Source organism: Monomorium pharaonis, chromosome 10 (genome assembly GCF_013373865.1).
Source record: "Monomorium pharaonis isolate MP-MQ-018 chromosome 10, ASM1337386v2, whole genome shotgun sequence".
Taxonomy (NCBI): Eukaryota; Metazoa; Arthropoda; class Insecta; order Hymenoptera; family Formicidae; genus Monomorium; species Monomorium pharaonis.
The window spans coordinates 16,943,648-16,965,730 of NC_050476.1; the positions used below are offsets into that span (position 1 = coordinate 16,943,648).

The window sequence follows — 22,083 nt, forward strand, 5'->3', positions numbered from 1 at the left end:
TTTAAATACTAAAGGTTGAAATAAACGTGTATAAAAATAGCAATCTAAAGTTGCGTATTTAAAAATTTCGGAAAGTTCCTTAAAATGTATAATACTTAAAATGTTTTACAAATATACAGAAATAAAGTTTTAAAATCAACATTCTCTCACAAATTCCCTCTTTTTAACAAATACTTATAAATTAATTATAAATTATAAACTGTGCAATCCATTCTAGATGTAACAGATATGCTAAGGTTGAATAAAAAAATTTGTTACTTTTTATGAATTATTTCTATAATAAACACTTTAGATCGCTATTCAATTATTTAAAAAGGTCTCACATAATTTTTGTATTCGTATACTATGCTGTCATATTATATGGTGCATTTGTATGTGCCGCTCAAAACGGATGTAATCGCAATTGCTGCTGTATGTGTTTAGCATAAACTGCAGTCAAATTACCGGGATGTTACGAACACAATTTCGAAAGCTAAAGCATTATGCATTGGACACAATCGGAATTAATCGGCCGCGCTGAAGATAGCTGTTCATCAAAATAGTATAATAGGAGTATTTAAATATTTAAAGTATAACACCAGCATATCAATGTGTTTCTTACGAATTGTCTCAAAATCCGCGCAACTTTAATTTTGATAGATCCTTCATTCTTTTACACTAAAAAGTTGCTGAATCTTTTAGGATCAATCTTCTCAATTAATAATCTTTATTTAAACGTGGGTATCTAATTACTGTGTTTCTCATATAATATTTAATTTAACAAAACAAGGTTTTATCTGACATAATGGTCGGTCGTTGCTTCCATTGTTTTACATTTATAGAAATCTTTTAATTCGAGACCAAAAATTCGGTCGCCATCAGTATAAATATTAATTATAAATGTTAATTAAGTGAACCTTATTATAAATTGTAGTTTATTTCAAGTATTTTAAATTGTTAATTGCGTATTCATTTTTATCCGATGTTTCAATTTAGGACAAACTTTCAATGAATTAGAATTTTATGTTTTATAAAACAATTGCACGATAATCCTACTGCAGTATTAAGTCAAGTTCTGAAGGAAAGCGCGAATAAATAACTTGTTTTAATAAGTGTTAACTCTGCCTTTGATTATAGATTTATGTACTTTCTTCTGAAGTATTCACATTGTGCTATATCAATTTCTTTAAAATTTCAAAATAATCTTTAAAAATTATCAATGTCAAAAAAATTAAATTTGTGCGTGTGTGTCTAAACGTGCGCAGTAGAAATATTAGAATGCTCAAAATCAATTAAAGATTTGAAATTTTTAATAAGAGTAAAATACTTTAATTGATAAAAGAAAATGAACGAATATAAAATGTGTCTTTATAATGAAATATTTCTTTTTAAGTGACATATTTTATATGTAATCTTTCTATAAAATGGAAGGACGCTTCAGAAAGGCTGAAATTCAATATGTTAAAATTGTCGAAATTACCTTCAAAATATCTTGTCAAGGTGCAAGGTGTGAAAAAGTAATCTCGTCATCGACATAGACAACTTAATTTAGAACGTACTACTCATAAAAATATCATCGCGGCCCGCGTTCGCAGGTCTGGCGGAAAAACTGCTGTTATCAAAGCCGTTCGCTCCGAACTTTTTGCAGCCGTGTATTCCGTTGAGATTAAAAATTCTGGAAAGAGAAAAAAGAGAGCTCGCGCCGTCCTCGCGTATGGAAATCACAAAATGTCCTCGGGTCATCGTCAGACGGAGCACCGCGCTTATCGTACCTTCAAAACGATGCTAGCTCATTCCGCGAATGTAAATCTTTTACACGAATCCTGAACGAGAATTTACATGAACTTATCGCTTATGTGTTTGACCTTATTTTAGAAGATAGAAAATCTTATTTTATCACAAAAAAAATATAAAAAGTGATGTGTATTATAAAAAATAAAGACTTTAATTTTTTTAATAGTAGATTTAAGACAAAATAGACTAACGAGAGCAATGTTTTAGAAAGATGGTTTATATAAATAAGCTGAAAGAAATCTCTAAATCATATACACGTAAAATATCATGTTGTATTTCTATTAAACAATCATATATGTACATCAATAATTTTACGTACAATAATTTATAGCATAAACATGAATCTTCGAATATTCTTTTTAAACATTTTCTAGTTTTATTCTATTCTATCTGAAATATCTCTTTTTCAATCTATCTGTATAAAATTATAGTTAATAAAATTTAAATGGTGGAAAAGCGTATGCTAATGGTACAATTAAACATTGATCGTTAACAAAAAGATTTACATTACATTTATATTACACTATTGTTGTATATATATATATATTTTGTTTGATTTTTTGATAAAATATCACCGAATACTTTGTATTTGCATCGTAAAACGTCAGAAACATTTTATTTAAGAGGTTATACGAGAATTTCAGTTTTTGGTTCACGTTTAACGACGCTTTTAAAAGAGTTCACCCGACGTAGTTGCTTTGAATGATTCACCCGGGATGATCATCGAGCGTGTAAATCCGGCTTCTATGTACATAAAATGCGATCGTCCAATAGTCGATCTCGCCGTGGGACAGTTCGACTGAAAACTCGTGATAAAGTAAATAATTTTTAGGTTCAATCAATTACAAACGGTCGACAGTTTATACCTAAGATAAGCTTGATGTTCTCTTTATACGTATAACAAATTTCTCAGTCAAGTTTTCTTTAGATCAACATCATGGTTGAAATAAAATAATAATCTCTTATTTCCAAGAAATTTCTTTGTTAGAACCATTATTGCTTCAGAGTTAAACGAAAAATCAACAAAACTGTTTTAACATAATTGTTAAATTTCGAAACTTTAAAATAAATTTTTGTTAATTTGCACATTTCTGAAATTAGAGAAAATTCTAATTTAATAAACAAATATAGAAGTACAAATTTCAATACAATTCTGATTACAAATTGTCGCTAAACAAGATTTTATTTTACAGAATTTTAATTTTATTTTGTAAGCATAATTCTAAAATATATTCAAGCATATTAAAAATAAAAATGTTTTAATAATTAACGAAAAGAATAAAGATTTATTAATGTTACTTATTTATGTGGGACATTATTTATGTTTCCTACTTGTATGATCATTTATTTCTCATTTACAATTTATCTGATCCAGAAAAAAGACCGGTTCTCTCAAAGGGAACATTTTCAAAAACGGTAATAATTATTTATATTTGTTCGAAAAATTTATTTTGTCAAAAATTTAAACAAAGACACATGGGCGCGTATGTTTCCGTGGATACCAAATTTTACCACTTATTCACGTTCCAGTTAAATTTCTTCATGTCAAATTATGAATATTAAGAGTATTGTTTTAATCATCAGTTATACAAATTGATATATTTTACAAGAGCGTGTCACGAATCAGTGCAAATATTTATGTGCTCTTCAGAAGCATAACTAAAATATAAAAGAGTTTTTCCGTTCTACCAAAGATGTTCTCACATGTTAAAGTCGAGGATAAAAAGTTCGAGAGTTTTACCACAAGCCAACGTGAAGTGTATGTATCTAGTCTAAAGTTGTCAAGTGCCATGTTCTTGACCTGAAACCCCGGAAGAACTTTGTGAACTGTGTTATGCGCTGTATTTTACGCTTCTATTTTCTGTTATCTTTTATCTTTAATTTAATATTGTATTTTCTCTCTCTCTCTCTCTCTCTCTCTGTCTCTCTCCGTGTCTAGGCCCTTCATGTCTAAATTATTCAAGAATCGGCGTTCTTGACCCGAAATCCCGGAAGAAAGAACTTCGTGAATACACTGTATATTTTATATCTCTACTTTCCCCCCTTCGTTCTTTTGTCTTTTATCTTCAACATAATAATACATTTTTATTTCTTTATCCAAATGCATTACGCTATGAATACGAATATCGTACATTATATCGCGTTTTAAACCAAAACCGAATACTGCACGGTTCTAAATTATAACCGATTGTAAATTTTTAATTTTTGTTATTGATGTAAAAGCTGCGCTTTCGCATCGCTGAGCCTGTTAATACCTTTTTGCTTGCGATATGACCACGAGAGCGTATCCGCTGTAATATTTTTAGATTAGTGTTGGACTTTTTATGCATTGCTAGCGGAAGTAATATTTTATCGATTTTATTATCCGACTTGGGGGAAAGCAAGTCTACCAATCGTTAATTTTAAGCTGCCTGCTATCGAAGTAAAACTTACTCCCGCGGATATCAAATATTTAAGTTTGACACATTTTTCTATTTGTAAAAAGTGGAATTGTCTATTGGAAGATATTTATTAAAATAAAAATTTTGATAATATATTTATAGTGTATTCGTAAAGTATATAATTGTTTCGGACATTGATAAAATTTCTCTTTAATTTAAAGTTTGTTAGAGCCTTTTGTAATGAATATCTTTAACAAAGTGCTAAAATCTTTTTATTAAGATGTTAAATCTTTAACGCAAACTTTTTACTTGTCATTTGTACGAAAGTATTATAAGAATGAGTTACGAGGTGTGTATATCAGTCAGTTAAATTATATCTTGTTTTCTTGTATTATTAAATATAAACGACATTTAATGATAAAAACATCAGGATATCTTTGAATTTGTGCCAAAATTAATGCAGCGGCATACAAAAACTGGTTGAAAATGCCTAATAAACATGTATCCTGTTCTAAATGGTTTCAGAGTTACGAAATATTGAAGTTGGGTTCACAAGGGAATATGAATTATGTAAAGTGAATGTTATTTAATTTTTTAAATTCTGTTTGAAACTTTACAAAACATGCTCAAAAATTCTTCCAACAACTTTGACACACTTTCTAGTACAAATTAATAGTAAATAATATTTATTATACTTCACACATTATATGGAATAAATATAATGACACAATATAACAACGCAGATTTATTCCGTATCTTTATATTTTAAAAGTAGATTTGTTATAGAATATTATATTATTTTTTTATGTAATATATACAATATGCTTACATTGTATATTTATCATTTTGTAATATTTTTTATATTAATGTTATAAAAAATATAATAAGTCTAATTAGATGCGTGATAACAAATATGTTAAGAATGGATTCTTAAATTGTATTATTAATCGCATTATTATTAAGTGTTGAATATGTTTTTATCTACAATCTATCCACCTTTATATGTATTCCTAATCCATGTTATGTAGAGTACCGCTAATAATTATGCAAAAAAATACATAGAGTTTATACATAGTAACATAAAAATTATGAATGTTGACATTATTGACACGATAGAGTTTCGTAATTGGCCGCGCAGTACTTCAGAAGTTCAATCTCTCCAGCCTTGTCAATTATTGTACTTTATCGGCCCAGATCAAATGTGACCGTCACTCCAGCATTCCTTTAAAATAACGCACTAGGACAGGGCTTGACTGCGCCACACTACACTATATAGATAGAACATAGAGAAAAAAAAGTTGTTAATTTGACTAAATTTTCCAATTGAATTGAATTTTGTCTATTCAAGTATTTATATATTTCAATTATCTATATAAATATTTGAATTTAAATTTGTACATTTAAGTTAAACGTATAAATTTTTGAACTATCCAAATTTTAATTTAGTTGAAAAATTTTGTCAAATCAATAATATTTTTTTCTCAGGGTATTATTAAAATATATTGGAAAACTTAATTACATTTTTGTTTTGTCGCAAATTTATTATTTTTAAAAGAGATGCTTTTTACAATATGTTATAAAAAAGCTTACGGCACATTAATTTGTTTTTGATGAAAGATTAAATATCTAAGTATTTTAAGTATTTAAATTACACCTTCCAATATTAATTTGCATGTCAATACAAAAAATGAAAAATATAACATGAAGTATCTTAAGTAGTGCAATTTTCAAAAGTCTCTCTTATGTTATTATATTATTATATTTTAGTTTCAGCTTAAAGCCGAACATTATTTTTCATTAAAGTGCCATTAAGTTGTATTATAAATATAATTTTATTATATTATTATTAAATTATTATATATATTAATTATTATATTATATTATTATTATTAAAATTTTATTACATTTTTATATATTTTTGATTAAAATATAATATAATTAAAAAATAATTTATTAAATTATATTCTATATAACGGTTTTATATAAGAATAAAAAACGTGATTATAAAATTAAAGCGGAAGAAGAATTGTAAAAGAGAAAGAGAAATTCTACATTATTTAAAAACACAAATTTTTTGTATACGTTTTTGATGATTTACCTCTGTTACTTTTAAGATTGTTAAACGTGCGGAAGAATCGGCGGGACCGACACAGATCTTTCGGAAAAAGATTCCCATTTCGTTCGTTCAACTTAAACGTCAAAACTCTGCTTGCATTGTATTAGACAGGGGGACATTGTATTATGTTAAAATTCTTTTTGCTCGATTGCCTACGTCTCTTTTCGTACAACGACAATGTTCTCCACGTTTGAGAAACCCGAGAAGCCGATCGGAAAGATTGATTGTCTAACATTCTAAATATTATATTAGAAATTTCTCTGGGCAGCATTTCGATGACGTCCAATTTCCTTTCTACAAAGATATTAAAGTATGAAATTATTCTTTTAAACGCTTCCATCAACTACAATATGCTCCGTGAAATTGTTTAAAACGAAGTGACGCTTTCTGCACTTCTGACGCGTATTTATTGGCTACCCCCACCTCCTATCCGCACTTGAGCCCCCCTACCGTCTTCTCAATATCCAATAGTATAAAGCGCTCGAAGCGACACTTTTTTTGTCTCCTTGCAATGTACAAACTGCATTTGTCACGGAATACAAAATCATTTCCCATCATGGCTTTTACGGCCATAATATGATTTATTAGTAGACATAGAAAAATTTATTAAAATGACCCGTAATTATAAAGACCGTTACTTTAACAATCTCACAAATTAACAATAACGTTTAATTTTAAAATATTGAGAAAAAGACAATTAACTATTTATTATAAATTAAACATTTTACTTTATAAAATATTTTGTATTTAATAAAACTTTATGCAAACGTTTCAAATTTTATAAAACAAATGTCATTTTAGAGAGAGATATTATAATATATAAATATGGAATTTTAAAAACAATATTTATTTTTTTATTAAATGTTGTAAAAAAAAATAAAAGAACTTTATAGATTACATTCTTTATTATAAATTGTGTAGTATAAGTAAATATTCAGTTTGATATCATAATTGACAATTTATAATTATACGAGGATCACGCTGAAAAAGAAATGCAACTTTTCTATAAAGAAGGAAGATAGTAATGTGGCCACTCATTAATTTTATCCAATAATCTGTGTTAATAATTATTTTAATTAATATTTATAAATTTAAACTTAACGATTAAATTCATCAAAGTGTTGTTCATTAAATTTTAGACACATAATTATAAAATATTCACTATTACATATTACATATTATTTATAAAAATGTAGTGACACTGCATAATGCGTTAAAGAAAAACAGGGATAGTAATATGACCACCACATAAATAAACGTGAAAAACTGGTTTTATTTAAAGTCACAATATTTTTTTACGAAATTATATATTTATATAAAATAAATTAAGTTCGAAAAAATTGTAGTATAATTGTGAAGAGAAATAAAGGTATATAGACTTGCTTAATAAAAGTAGGCATTTTTAAGTTTATTCGTAATCTCTTTCTTCTGCTGCGATAATAATTTATGCATGTCACGAATTATTGGTTAACAATAAACCGAAAATCAATTTATCAAAAAATATTTTCGACATAAAGATGATCGAAAATGACTATATTATCAGCACACTTAGGTAGCTATATTAGCAAAATTCTATGTCATTATTTAACTTTGTATAACTTGAAATGTGTACAGCTGAATAAAAAGTTAAATAACATAAAAATCAAGTGTACACACATTTGTGTGATAATACGTTTGAATTAAAAAGAATAAGGAAATCTGTGTAATTAAATTTAAAAAAAATTTTAAAATGCATAAAAAACTAAAAATGCCTTATAACAAACGTTGACTATTGTATATTGTCACATCAACGCTACTTCACCACAACAAACTGCTAAATAAATGATTCCATAAATAATTACTAAAATTTGTTAGCTAATCACGGAGATAATACGAGTGCCATATTGTCTACAGTGGTCGTAATACCACCTTCTCCATTATCATAGAAATCTTGCGTACGTAATTGTGTGAGAAGAATAATAGAATTATTATTTTTACTGTTATTACTTTTAAGATTATGTTTGATAAGAATTAATTTTTAGCTTATTCTTAGAGCAACATTGAAATTAAAGAAGAAAGTTTATAATAGATAATTATTTCAAACCTTATACGTACTATAATTGGATCGGCAGCGAGAAAGGTAATATAAGCATCTCAGTCGGGACAATTATACGCAATTATAAAAGTGTGGCTCATGTATTAATGACAATTTAATAAAAAATGCTAAAAGTAACCACACTAGATAAAGTAGAAGCAAATGAACTTGTACTTTCAATAACATTTACAATATGATTTGATGTAAAACGTTTTAAATTGAATTTAACATGACGAATAAACCTCGATAAACATTAAACTCGATAGACGTCTATCTGCGTAAAAAATGCAAAAGCATATATAATTATTGAAAACAATTTAATTATCTACATGCCAGAATTCACAAGCTCAAAAGTTCCTTCCAATGTGGTATTTATAACAAATGTTTTATGCATAAGTTGCATCGAGACGAGGTATCTATTGGTACATACATTTTTCCAATAGGATAAGAGTTATGTTCAAGTTATATCCGATTCATGTAAAGCGTGCATAAGGAAGCTTACGAAAAGACCTCTAGCATTGTTTGTCAGAGATATTTGTGAAAATGTAATAATAACAGACGAAATAGATGCGTGAATTAAGTTAGGCAATAAAAAGTCGTGACCTATCGAGAGATGGGTCGGTGAACGAATCATTTTCGATGAATGGCAATTTCTTATAGAAGTATAGAGAAGCCTCCGCTTTCTCCCTTTGCGGATAATACATAATTTACGACCGGTAAAACGTGCACCGAACACAAGCGTACCATTTGCGGTCTCAATTTCGCGCTCAGAGATAAATTCTATCGCTAATTGCAAGATCGATGTAGCGTAAAGACAAGCGACGGTGCTTGGGGGGTAACGTTTGGACTTGATGAAGGCAATATCGATCCGACCATACACTGAATCATGTGATCGTCGCCGTCGTTTACGGGCGCAAAAAGCGGTGGCCACGCGACGATCCAATCGCACAAGTTTAATCGAGCGCGATGCAAGTCGCCGGACAAAAAGTCTTATCTTAAAAGTCAAGTCCGAGACCGCAACGTTGCTTTAAAAATAGATCGCGTAAAGCAGGTGTGAGGAAAGTGCTTCACATTTATGTCTCGAGGTTGTCGACTTGTAAGTACGCTCGAGGCCCGTAACTTATGCGACTTAATGCATGAGACTTGTTATTTAAAAACAAGTTTATGAATTTAATATGATGCATAATTCTCTGAATTAAATAAAATATTTAAAAAAAATATTATTTCACATAATTTGATGAAAAATATAATAATTTTATTAATTTTAATAATATTAACACTTCTTCCTTGATCCGTGATTATTATACCACAGTAATTTCTATTAAAAATTTTTCTCCATGTTTAACAATACATTATCAAATCATATATAAACTTTATCTTTATATGATTATATATTTAATGTTGTATATATCGTCTTTTGAAAAACACGCTTACCATACCCTGGTGGAAATGTTTATATAATGTTTTTATAATTTTTTACGCGATAAAAATGCGAAAACAAAACTTTTTTATGATGTATCATAATTACAACTTTGTAGATTATTTCTACAATTCATAGATTTACATAGTTTTCTCATAAATTACATTGTTGAAAATCACAATTTTCTTCTTAATTTATGAAAAATTACAAACATGGCCCAAATCGCGTTGTTTGACATAAAAATTATGTATATAATCTAAAAAGTTGTAATTAAAGTATAGTAATCTTGTTATAGTTGTATGCTGTAGTAGTGTTGTATTGTTGTGTAGTAATTGTATTGTAGTTGTAGTTGAAATTGATAATGGTTTAATTGGTTACATTTATATAAAATTTGTTTGATAAAATTTGGAAGAAATAATAATATTTATAAACACTTTCAGATTAAAAACATTAAATTTATTTATTATTATTGAATATGTAATATATACAAAAATGATGTCAATAATATTTTAATAGAACACAAGCCGGTAAATTTAGTTAAGCCATTTTATGCAAAATATATATTTGCATATATATTTTTATATATTATATGCTCAATATTGACAGATAAATATTGTGTTTAATTTGAAAGTGTTTATAAATAATATTATTTATACCAAATATTGGATTTTCCATATACAAGAGAGTGTTTCATAAATGAATGGCGTAACTTTAAGAAATGTAGGTCCTTAAATGAAACAACCGGTATATGGATAAATTGATTCAAATTTTTATTATAGATGAAGTTTTATAACATGATCTTCATTATGAAAAGTTTTGTAAAAACATGTATTGGATAAGGTCACGCTTGAGTACGGCACCCGTTGTAAACGGCACCACAAATGACTGTGTATTATACGATATGCAAATGGTCTCATTTTATTCCGAAATAATCGAGGATGGTTGCTATGGGCTTGGATTTTCCATATACAGAGTGTTTCATAAATGATTGGCGTAACTTTAAGAAATGTAGGTCCTTAAACAAAACAACCTGTATATGGATCCATTGAATCGGATTTTCTTTATAGAGGGGGTTACATAACATGATCTTTATTATAAAAAGTTTGGTACCGTGGACCAGTTATAGGACTGTTTTAAATATTGGAAGCTTACAAAAGAACAAATAATATTATTATTTTATGTAAATAAAAAATTTTACTTACATAAGTGTGATTGTTTACATGAATATAATATATATTAAATTATATTTTGTAAGTTATAATATAATACTGAATCATAATATAATATTGAATTATAATATAATATTAAATCATAATATAATATTGAATTATATTTTGTAATTTTTTCAGTATTTTTAAAATAAATAAAATATTAAAAATATGATTTAATTTGCAATCTATTTCTTTTTTTGATAAATAAAAATTAATAAGGTAAATATTAGAAGAAAATTTATTACAACTACAAATAATTATTATACTAATCATAAAAATAAATTATTATACTAATCATAAAAATGAAATGTTGTAGACAGTTGTGAATAGTTGTAATTTTTAAAACAATTTATAACTTTTACAACTAACTATATCCGATCATAAAAATAATCGTAGAATGTTGTAGGCAGTTGTGAATAGTTATAATTTTTACAATAATCTACAACTTCTGCAACTAACTATATTCGATCATAGAAATATAAGTGGAATATTGTAAAAAGTTTTTATAAAAATCCACAACTTCTGCAAATTATTACATCGTTTATAAAAATGTTCGCTCATAAAAAGTTGTAAAGCTTATAAATATTTTTAACAACTCATTATAATTTACTATTTACCATACCAGCTTTTACAATTTTTATAAATTTTGCAGAAAGTTTTGATTTCTTGTTAAATTTTTTTTTTTATAGAAATGCGTAAATTATTATAAAAATATTTCCAGGATAGTAAGGTCTGAACCGGGGATAAGACTTCTACTTTACATGCTGCGCATGTATTTTTTCTATTGACAAATATATTATGTTGTTTATTTATGATACATGAAACAGCGCGCCGATCAATTATCATGCTGCATGCAAAAATTATCATGATTAATTAAGTTAAATTAAAAATATACTGCATTGCAAAAGTTATATAAGATATATGTTTATTGTTACTTAGTATTAAATTTATTTAAAACCATAGGAAATTATAAATTATTCAATGTATTTTAAAATTGACAATTTAGTTAAAAATAATCCAAAATTTCATATTTTACTGTGCTAAAATGTAAAATGTATGTACCAGATATTAAAAATCAGAGAAAATCAGAGAAAATCAAATAAAATTGTTTGGTATGTTGTCTATCATGGTTTTCATAAATTTTATGAGAAAAATTCTCTCCGTGTAAAAATAATTAAAAAAATCTCATCTATATAACGTGCCTGATTATTTATTGACCGTAGAAAATGTGCAAATTTTTCACTTTATGCTTATCCTCTAATGGAGTATGATAATTGTTTATAAACGGTGTAATGCAGATCTACTCTGATATTTATTTTTTATTTAATATTTACGTTAATTTGATTAATTAAATATTTTTGAACGTAGTCATTTTTAGCTGTGGAAAATTATTTCATTTACGACGGTAATTTTATCTACTTTGTTGACTTTATTTAAACGAATTTAGTTGGACCATAACGCAAACAAACATGACAAACATAAGTAAACAACTTGCTTCGATAATTATTGACTACATAATTCAATAATTTGACATTAATTATTTATTTTTTATTTTCTGAATGTAGTAACTTTTTAATAGTTGTTTTATTCTTTTTTATAAACTTTACTTTTTATAAAATAATAAAATTTTGTTATGTAAACAAGTCATGTACGGAAGATTTTATATTCTTTATTGTTACATGTGAGAAAATAATTGTTGATTTAATATTAATTTCTTTTGTGTAGGAAAATTAATGATATCTATAATTTCTTAAATACTGAACTATGTAAACAAACGTTCTTGACAAGTATGCGTTTTAGATTTTTATGCGCTACAAAACAATTTTACAAATTAAGCATAAACCCTTTTATAAGCATATAATATATGTATTAATTTCAAATTGTACTTACTAATATCTTAATATAAACATTTTGATTTTTATCAACATATCCATTCTTTTATGTGTACCTTACATTATTGAGTTGCAAGTATCTACATATATATCTACATAATAATAATTACATAAAGGTAATAAGAATGTGGCACGTTTATTAATGCGCAAATTAAATTGTAAAAACTTAAAAAATTTATTAAATGTAGATGTAACATATATATATGCAAAGAGCACATTTTGATCCTCTTTGTTGATCCTTAATACAATACAACAAGACTGAGTGAGAATGATTCCAAAAAAAATTGAAATGTGTGTCCTTTACATAGTTTTTGTTTAATGTTTTACAAATACAATTTAATTTGTGTATTAATAACCGCGTTGTACTCTCATTAGCCCTGCTTAATTATCGTATTGCTAAATTTCGAGAATTCATTGTGGTATAACATTACATTTATACATTTTATCTGCATAATGTAATGTTCGAATTATTGAGAATAATTAATGTTTATTTAGTCAAAGGAATTTTAATAATCTGAATAATTTCAATAATAATACTTAAAGAAGAAGAAAGATTCTCTCTTTCTTCTCTGGAATTTACTTTGAAAATCATAGTAGTTGTGGGACAACGTAGATTTCAAACATTTTTATTATATTTTTGATAAAGTATAATAAAATGTTTAATAAAATTTGATTAAAGGTTAGCAAAATTATTTTTTTACATAAGAAACCTAATAATTTACGTTTTGTCCATTGCAAGAAACAGGATATTGTAAAACGTGATAAAACGGTGTTTAAAAATCTAAAATGATAATTAGAACTGGATAAATCATTAGATTAATGGAAAGTTGAAAAGGGTCGAGGGTATAAGTGCATAAATGTAATTACTTAATTATACATATAATACACAATTATGTTCACGAACTAGTTACCTACATTTACAATTAGTGTAAAATAATAATTCTCTCCAAAAGTAGTATATAATCGCATAATTTTCTCTAAAAGTAATTATATGTTTTCTTACATCAATTAATTTTACATTGTTATGTTAATTTATTATTGATATAGATGCTATCCCGGTTTCTGTCTTCTTTCGTTGCTGTAATTATTGCGCAATTGTCAAATTTTGAAGTAAAAAAGTTTACGCTATAATTATTAGAACTCAATAAAGCGATATTACATAACATCCAGCCGTGTAAATCCCTGTGAAATTGTCTGTTCGAAAGCGGAACAAAGCACGAGGATGAAAACAACGCGGTCGCAGTTGATACTTCGCCGAGTATGATTGAGAAGTTTAAAGCCGGTTCGTTACGCGGCGAAATTATACATTCCCATACGGCAGCGATAGGGCTGAGGATAAAATAGGTCGCGGTCAAAAACACCCTCCGCGCGCGCATCCCCGTAAATGTGCCATGCAGTCACTGCACTATTTATACGCGCGCAGGTGCTATTCCCCTGAGCCGCAGGGGGAAGAAAAGAGGAGGGGATAGGAAAAAGAGGACCAGGGCGCGGATGGAGGGGTAAGCGGGACAAGGGTGGCCGGGGGTGAATGCGCGGTGCGGAGTAACGGTAGGCGGAGCATACGATTCTTTTACATTCCTTTTACTGTGCGCAATTTCAGCGCAATGCACCAACCGGCCAGATCGGATGGGCTCGTAAGATTGCCGCGCGTACTCTATCTAAATAATAGAAGCATCAGAAGCACGGAGATTGTTCTAAATTTCGCAGCGAGAAAGAAACACGCGTGTTTTCCGCTCGTTACGATACATTACGCGCACAGTCGCTTCGGGGAGGCGAAACTATTGCTCGTTATTCCCGTGTAATCGGAGAGACGGGAGAATTTTGCGCAGGGCATTTAAAATTTAAATTACTGATATTTGAGCGTAATCCTTTTTACCGCGCGCGGGGTTTGTTTGGACCAATTTAATCCCACGCTATACTCCCCGAAGCCACCCCGTTTTTGCACTACCTCTCTTTACCACTCAAAATTATTCGCGGTGCGATGTGAAGAATGTACGATATAAAAAATGAAAATCTCTGCTAAGGAGTGAAATTGTCATTAATATTTCTAGTTACGGTATACAATATTAATCTAAGCGGTATTAATTACATAAACACGTTTCCACCCACGTAGATTAACTTTAATTTCAATTTATTTTTTAATTTTTTTCTAGTTTTTTTAGGAATTAAAAAAAATTAACAAGTTAAACTCTAAATTAATCTACAATCCTGCTAAAAGTGTATTTTAATATCAAATACGCACTTCTGTTTGGTTTTTGCAATTTTAAATGCATTTTATAATTATAAAAAATTTTTTAATGACCAATTTTATTTGCATAAAATAATATAATAAACGCAAAGAATACATTATTCTCTTAATACACATACATATATTAATATAATATTATTATAATAATAAATATTTATACATATTTGTAAATAAGCTTGTATTTTAAATGTTACGCATTTTTTTAAATAATTTTAAGGAAAAATATAGGTTGCTCTCTCTTTCTTTCTCTCTCTCTTAGATATTAAAAAATTTTACGAATCTGTCTTAATAAAATTATATTTTATATAACCGTATCTCACATAACTCAACTCGAAATTTTGCCAAGTGTTAGAAAAACATTATTCGAAATAAATTCATGCAACGTACATGTATTCTTTGCTAACAGCATAATTCTTTTGACTTGATATTTCTCGAGGGTTTTTTTTTTGTATCGACAAAGTATGAATCACAGGTGAGTGCGCGCGTGTTGTGCCCTAATGCAATAAAAATTCTACCGCAAGAATTACGATAGGAGTTACAGTTTTGCAGTTAGCGTGTCGGAGCTCATGTTGAACATATCCACCTTTGTGAAACTTTCGGAAAATGAGGTCTAAAATCAGAAATCACGCGCTGCACACGGGTGCTTTCTTCCTTGCCGTTTATTAAACGCGGGCACGAGAATGCCCAATGTGCCCAAGAGCAACAGCAAGTTGTTGCTTACACAGCTGCTAATAGTTATGAAACGGAACGTAATGTTAATTAAAGTTACAGCGCTGTGTAATGGTAAACACTCATTCATGAAAACGCCAATTGCGATTTTATTGATGCACTGTTAGCATTTGGCAATTGAACCAATCTTCGATACAGAAATGTCAGAATGCAGCGGTCACACGCACTCAAATTTCATTTAGCTCGATTGAGAATAAATCATGTTATGGATCGGGTGCAATATCGCCGCTGTGCGAACTTTATCACCGCGACGTGCGCGGACTCTCACGCGGAATACGCGAACGAACTTTGCGAGAAAAACTGGAGGATCTTTCAGTAATAACTCCGCGTGGTCAGAATCGACTTTCCCGCATATCTGTTTATCTTGGACTCTCCGAGAGCTTCTCTATCTCCGGGATTGTACCGCAAAAACTTGTTTGCAGCAAGCATATAATACAGAGAAAAACGTAAACAAAAGACGGTACCAATTGAAATGCCAATAAAACGAATTAATTGGTTAATAATATAATTAGAAAATACAATTAAAAAGTTAGTGTATAATACGTTGAATTGGAAGGGAAGATACGTAATTAATTTTGCACGGATTTTGCAAGTTTAGATCAGTTTGTTGAAAATCACGTTCTCGAATAATTTCTCAATTCGAATAATCACTCAATTTCTCTTAACTTTATTTGTATAACTGATTATATAATAATTAAAATCCATTTCGGATTGAAAACTTTTCAAAACAAAAGTATTAGAGTCAAAGCCCACGGGATAAACTTTATGAGTTTTCTTCGAATAGTTTCTTTCAAACAAAAGTAACCAAAAGGATTTGCGGAGCAAATGAAAACGTTTTCAAACTTGGCAAGTATCAGCAATATGTCCCGGGGAAAATTTAGATTAACTCACTGATTAACTAACAGATGATACTTACGCTAGAAAGTTAGATACGAAAATTACGGAAATCGAAGCCGCGGATCTCCTTATCGAAAGATAATATAAATGCCAGCAGAGGATATCGCAAGAAATTAATAAATGTAATTGCATGGTTGGAAACAATTTCTACTGCTACAATTTGACGATGATAATATTTATAGTTTTAAAAATAAACGTATCGTTTATAAATGAATACATTCCGATTGAAGAAATTTAAAATTACCGTATGGAAGTCACAATCTTTTCAACGTGAATATTGTAATAATTAACGAGAGAGATAAGCTACGTGATTTTATTTATGCCGCGAGACACGAATATGTTAGAAAATATATGATAAAATAAAAAATCGAGTCGCTGTTTGCTATTGAGTTTTCCAACGTATGCACATTTTCTCTCTATAAAGAACTTCTTTCTTACAATTTGCTCTCAATATCATAGAAGAATTTTATGTGTTTATCTTTTCTGATTTATATTAATATCTATTACGATAAATTATAAAATTGTTTAGTTTAATTTTACTAAAATTATATAGAAACATTCGAAATATGTTATACCATAATTTTCATGATTTTAAACTTTAAGAAAAGTATTCCTTCAGTATGTAAAGAAATGAATATACCATTTTGAGACCATTAGTCACCTCATTATGCAACCACGATGCATATCTTTATTTCAATCGTATGCAAGCTAAGGCTTGCCGCAAGTACAAAATACTCGACGACTGTAACACATTATCAACCAAAGAATTAGGTTTCTCAAATCTTTCTGGAATTTATTTCACTCCTTATTTCTGCCGAAAGGATCGTTTTTTCCCGAGGAGACGACAAAATTACCTTCCCTCGGTCGCCCCCTTGAAAAACGATGCTCGAGCTCACGCGCGACCCGGTGATTTTTCGATGCGACACCGAATCCGGCGATCGGTGTACGTACGTACATTATGGGCGCGTATGCCGTGTTACCCCTCGATGAAATTTCCCTTCGGTAGTTAGGTCGCTTCACGTGAGGGAAAATAATAAGCTCGATGCACGCAGCTATGTGAGACTGAACGGCGCGGCGGCTCGCGCATCGACCGGCCGATGCAACCGCGTTCCATATTCCTTCGCGACTTTTACCCACACCTGATGCCTTCCGGGTTTTTCAATCGAATCCGTAACGATGAGTTTTTGCATTCAATTTTTATTTAATTGAATAAAAAAAAAACTAAAAAAATATTATATCACATATATATCAAAGATGTTAGTTCACATTTCTGTAATTTTTTTAATATCTCGTGCAACAGCTTACTACTTAGACAAGATTTTTAACTCGATCGCATTATGCGCAAATAACGCAACTTTGCTCTGTAAAAGTTATATTTGCATATAATGTGATAAATTAAAACTCGTTTATACGATATTAACGCAGCTTTTACAAGAAGTGTAAAAGAATTATGAAAATATATCATAAACTAATATTATTAATATAGAAATAAAGTTAAACTTTATTCAGTTAAATTTCAAAGAGAAGAGAGTTCAGCATCTAGTAATAAATCCCACTTGTTATGTAATAAATACTTTACAGAAAATAATTTTATAAGTAATGTAAATTATATTAATAATATAACATATTTCATGTATCGATATATCAGTTGTTACTTTTCTTAAATCAAAAATGCTTTGAATTATTTAATAACACATGATTGCTGTGGTAACCATTCGTAATTGGCGCCTGAATTTTTCAATGGCGCACTGATAGTGCTATCAATTTTTTTTTAACTCATAAAAAATAAAAACCATCTAATATGTAAAACTGTAAATAACACAAACAGCTGGCTAATAATATAAAGTCAAAAGTGCGCTATTTAATTTCAGTACTTATTGTCAATCTTATTTATTTGCATAATGTATTATTTTATCTTTGCGACAATGAAAATTCTACTATGTCGCATAAGACACGTAAAACTCGCTGGGCAAATAATGGAAATTTTGGACAAACATATAAAAAAAGTGTCCCTTGCCTGTAAAGAACGAAAGAGAAAAGGACTCTTTTTTCATGTCTCGTTTGGTACAAACATAGCGTTAAAAAATAAGAGACGCTATTTCTTTTGCTCGGGTACAAACGGGTGTTTTTATTTGGGTGTTACACTGAAAAATATCTTGTCGAAAATGTTTTCACCGAAGCTATTTCGCCGATACCGGCTTTGAGACGACGCGCGTACTTGTAAAAACGCTCACCGACTTCCATGTATTACGTCGAATGAATTCTTGTTGAAACTTCCCGCCCGGTTACTACAATAATATGCATATGGAGAGAATTTTCTTTTAGAATTCACCCTCAAAATCATGTATCGTAATAAATGTGGGACAACATGATATTTCGAAGAATTTTATGCAATTTTCTCCGATTTATTAATATTTATCACAATAAAATAAAAAATGTGTTTGGTTGAATTTTATTAAAAAGTTTAACAAAATATTCTTCGAAAATGTTACATAGTGTTCCGCGATTATTATGATTTTGAGATAAATTTTAAGAGAAAATTTCCTCTGCGTATGCTTATATTTTTATTGGTTGAGGAGACAAATAAGTTTGTCGTGAGTTTATTGTCGCAATCATTTGGAAGGTTAATTTAATTTTCAAATCGACGAATGCCGAGGTGACGCACGAAAGGTCGGTCACAGCGCGGAAATGAAATAATATCGTTGAAGCTTGATAGAAACTTGCTGCAAAATAATTCTCAATGTGGTATAAGTGCTTTAGATCCTTTTACTTTTTTACTTGGCAATTGGCCGACATTTAATCGACGCGAGACCGAACTCCGTTTCTTTGTAGCAAATCCAGTTAAACCACGTGAGAAATGAGATCAAGATAAAAGACGAAATGAGAAAACGAAGAAGAGATGCAAAAACACGATTGGAAAATTTTCTCCCAGTAATTGCGCAGATATTAGCTTACATAATGTTCTCAACTTTTCACGTGTACTCTTTGTATGTTAACATCGCGTTGTACAAGTGAACGCGATATTCTTTCTACGGCCGAGACGTCGTTCCGTATATTCCGTCGTATTTCATCGAGTCTCTTGTTTCCAAACGTAACAGAAAATGCGTTACCACGATACGTATACGCAAGTGCGGGCGAAATTGCGATCGCGCATCGGAAATCCGTATATTCGCGAACAAAAAATTATATTTTTCTATCCCGCGGGAAAAGTGGAGAGATATACGTTTGGTAATTGTGCTTTCAGTACTCGTAATTCTATACAGTTAACAAAATAAAACAGCAAAGCTTGGCTCACGTTGACTTGTAAGGAAGAATTTATTTACGGAGGTGCCGCTAAATGAGGAGAAGTAATAGAAGCGGACGCGAAATCTCGTGCTAAATATTCTTTTATTTCTAAATATTCGCGCGAGAAGTGAATTTGTGCGCGCGACGGCAGGTTCAATTCTTCGTTCCGTCCGTGGCTGCTTAATGGGGCGGCTCGGTGGTTTCGTGCGTGCAAACACTTTCCGTGTAATCGCAGTACATTTCTCGGGCTAGCCACGCTATCGATCTCCTCTCAGCGTGCAACGTTACGTGATTTGGATCGGCAGGTAGAGCGCGCAGGTAGAAATGCACGACCACGGAATATGACGGTATATCGAGCGTGTGGTCGAAGAGACATTTTAGCGAGCCGCTTGAAACAAACTGATAAGCGAATGTAATTCCTCGGATTTCGAACCAAAAAAAAGGATTAGATACTTGGGTTTGTCGTGAAAAGAAAAAGGAAAATGGGACTTGTGCTCGCAATGGCCTGAAAAGTAAAAAAAAAAAAATGCGATTCGATAAAAGAAAATCTCTTCAATAAAATATAATTACATATAATTATATATAAAAAATGTTCATACACGTAGGGAAAGTAATAACTGAAAAATTAATTTATAATAAATAAAAAATAACTTTCGCATTTTTTTTCTTTTCAAAAAGTAAGGTTACAATTGCTTTATATAATGTTTTGTATATAATTATACGTATAGGGTATTCATCATTCCATCTTATATTTAAGCTCAATTTAAATACAGTTTCAAGATATTTATTAATCGTAGAGCCGTATTAATATCTTAAGGCATTGGTTAAAACGGATTTGAAATAAGATTGAACGGTGAATACCGGCCTAGCTCATGGTTCGCGAAGAATAACTCGACAGCTGCAATTTTCGCGACATATCGCGTAGACCAAAGTTCGAGATTGACTGACTCTCTAATTTTGCGCGCCGTTTGTCTTGTGTCTCACTTCATCTCGTTGGTTTCCCGCTTCCCCCCTTCCCCCTCGTTCGCGCATGCTTCACATGATAACTTTTTTTTTCTTTCTTTCATTCTCTTTCTTTCTCTTTCTCTTTTTCTTTTGTACGAGAGTTTTTGTCTCATTTTTTCTTTTTTTTAGACATTTCTTTCTTGCTTACTATCGATTTTTATTATGCATTCTTGCAATTCTTCGCAATATTTAGAACGAAAAATCATATTACTTAATTCCTAATTTTAGAATAATATCACTATTGTAAATGGTATTATACATATATTGCTATCGATACGATTTTACGTTCAAAAAAATAGACTACTCAATTAATAACAATACAAAACTTTCATACATTTTACAGTTTTATTAACAAAATATTTATAACCTAAATCTGTATAAATACGAATCCAAATTATTAATTATAACATGCCAAGGTTGGATGCTCTGCTGACCAATAACATAGCTGAGTATAGCGTAGCGTTCAGGAACGAAGCTTAATAGGACAGGTTAGTGGAAGGAATGTATATAGGAATATGCACATAGGGATTGCACGTAAAATTTATGTACATACCATATATTCTAGGGTTAATAATTATAATCTTGTTTATAATTATGTGTATGCTTTGCGCGTATAAGTATGTAAAGTATATTAAAATCTTAAGTATAAAAGTAAAAAAATTAAAGCAATGCATTAAGTGCATCGCAAGTCCCTTTCTCTTTTCTCACTTTAGATTAAAAACTATAGAAAATGTAACAAGTACTAAACTTACAGTACATTAAAAATTGGTGAAATGTTTTAAATTTTAAAGAAGTTGATTGTCGTAAGCATAAAATTCCTTTCAATATTATTTTTTAATTTCGGATATTTTTTTCTTTCTATAATTAAAATGTAATTTTATCAAATATATTTATTTATAGTGTGTTTTGTACTACTACCTTTTATTTTGTATTGTATACGAGTCGTTGGCTAGTTAACTCCACTTAACGCTTTGAAGCATTTTTGATTGGTCAACTCGTAACATTCTTTGTTCCGATTGGTCAATAAAATGCTTCAGAGCGTTTATAGCGGT

General features: G+C 29.6%; 1 protein-coding gene across 3 annotated transcripts in view; it reads right to left on the reverse strand.

Moving 5' to 3' along the window:
- The window catches only part of LOC105833920 (sodium channel protein 60E), a 168,006-nt gene that overhangs the window by 103,000 nt on the left and 42,923 nt on the right, over window positions 1-22,083 (reverse strand). The gene's annotated exons all lie outside the window — the stretch shown is intronic.